Source organism: Gorilla gorilla, chromosome 16 (assembly GCF_029281585.2).
Source record: "Gorilla gorilla gorilla isolate KB3781 chromosome 16, NHGRI_mGorGor1-v2.1_pri, whole genome shotgun sequence".
NCBI lineage: Eukaryota > Metazoa > Chordata > Mammalia > Primates > Hominidae > Gorilla > Gorilla gorilla.
The window spans coordinates 33,467,945-33,470,502 of NC_073240.2; positions in this window are offsets into that span (position 1 = coordinate 33,467,945).

The following is a 2,558-nucleotide window of genomic DNA, read 5'->3' on the forward strand; positions in this document are numbered from 1 at the left end:
CTTGACTAAGGCTCACATGAAATTCAAAGTGCCATTTAGAACATGCACCAAATTGTCAAGTAAATCTGTCTAAATTTATATTTTAAATTATTACAAATTACACATCTTTGAGGAAAGAGTATTATGAACAACGAACATATTCTCTAGGTTGTAGAGGAAGGAATAAGCAGACAGAATCAACCACTAAAGGTAGTTTTTCAGATTGGTTGTTAGAATGTCATGTTTAGATGTTGGAGCAGATTAGAGCAGCATTCATGCCACTCGGAGCAACCAGACTTACAGCATAAGTATGTACGAGGAATTTCAAATCATCAGATGTTTGCTTGGCTAGGTTCTACTTTGTTTATTTGATATCAAATAGGTTTGTAGATGTTTATGGCATTTCTAATTGTAAGTAGAGACAAAATATTCATATACCCAGATATATGTTGTCTGCTTTAAACAATTTTTAAATTTTAAAAATGCATTAACGTCTTTTTATATCCATCAAGGGAAGGATGAAATGTTGAATTTGAAGACTAATTCAGTAAGAAGTCCTAGGGGTTTAACTGTACATACTACCTGAACTGGCTTTTCTGAGAGATGAATCAATAATGAAACATGTCTGTTTTAAAAACTACCACATGTGACTCCTATTTTTGTTAGCTGAAAGCTGCAATACAGAGTATTACAGGAATGTGAAGGTGACTAGCTTGAAGGTACGGTAACTAGAGAGCCAGAAAAGTTTTGTTTTAAACTTGATTTAATGTGTTTTTATTTTTTCTTATACAAAATAGAGATAATGTTGCTAACTTCATGGGATATTTGAGGAAATGATATGAAAGTGTCTGGACATGTGCAGTAACCTCATGGGTTCTTCTCACTGTCTTATAAATGTAAATAAAGATCTAATATTAATTTGGTTATCTAATAACAACTTAATACATGGAACTTAGTAGACTGCACGGCCACATTCTATAATATGATCACTAAGAACTTAATGTAGGATTTTAATAGTCATGTTTTTCTTAATTGTGGCAGAATTTAAACCTTAATTTTGTGATCTTTTTTAGTTAGTTTGTTTTTTGTTTTCTTTTTTTTTTTTTTTTTTTTTGAGACGGAGTCTCACTCTGTCGTCCAGGCTGGAGTGCAGTGGCACAATCTTAGCTCACTGCAACCTCCATCTCCCGAGTTCAAGCGATTCTTCTGCCTCAGCCTCCCGAGTAGTTGGGACTACAGGCATGCACCACCACGCCCGGCTAATTTTTGTAGTTTTAGTAGATACGGGGTTTCACCATGTTGGCCAGACTGATCTCGAACTCCTGACCTTGTGATCCTCCCACCTTGGCCTCCCAAAGTGCTGGGATTACGGGCGTGAGCCACTGCACCTAACCTCTGTGATCTCTTAAATATATATGAAGTTTTATTTTTGAAACACCAAATTTCAAATGAAGCATAGGCATTTTGATGTATTTCAGTTAAATTTAACACAAAAGCAGTAAATTGTAGTGACTTCATTTTTTTCAACCACAAAATGAAGATAACAATGAACAAAGCTAAAGTAAAACTCAGAATTGAAAAAAGTCTCTGTGCATCAATAATAAATACTAACTCCAGCATGGCCAGTGAGCCTAGAGCCATTTAATGGATAGTGTTTATCCTGTTGATTTAGCATGCATTGAAACAAGAAGCAAGAAGCAGATGAGCATCCGTGGAAGAAAAAGTACTGGGAAAGAGGCTTGGCTTCAAAATGAAAGGCCATGTGTCTCATAAATGAATTTTGCCAGCCTCTATTCATTGCATAAAAATTGCTGTAGATGATAATGGATTTGCTCTCTAGAGCTAAGATAAATAGATCTGGATTCTAACCTCATCAGGTTACTTGTTTTGAGACCCCCAGGTTCTTTACTCATCCTCCATCTTGATCAAATTTGTAGTGCCATATTTATTGTATGGCTTTACATTTTGATTTTAGTATTTGAATAAATTTCAGTGTTCAAGATTGCACATAGTAGGTGCTCCATAAACCCTTATTTAAGAATCTGGGACTACCTGGACATACTTCTACAGTATGCTGGGAGTATGGTTTCTCTTCAGGCCAAAGTGGAATTTTACTTGATGGTTTGTGTGGAAGTTTAGAAATAACACTCAGAGCTGATATTTCTACAGATTTTCAAGTTTATCACTTTAATGGAAGTTTCTGGCTTCTTGTATTAAATATCCCCATAGTTTTCCTGATTAGTAAGAGGCCCCTCAGAGCAGGGTATACCTTATCATAGCCACCATTAAAAGTTCTTAGGACTTCATCTTTTGTCTCTCTACCATTCATTGCCTCTTCCCTCTTGAAGCTGAAAGACTTTAGACACAAAAACAAAAAACATATTCTAGAAGTTGACAAAATTAAAGGTGTGCTGTAGTGGTGATCTGGCACGTTGTAATTGAGACTGAGAAAGGAGGTGAATGACTTCCAAAGAGGTCGATGGAGCTGAAGAGGGTCTCTAGGAAATGTCATAGTCAAGAGGTTTGTATGCAGAATGTGGGGCTTGAAGAGCTGTGCGGCTCCTGGTGAGAGGCACACT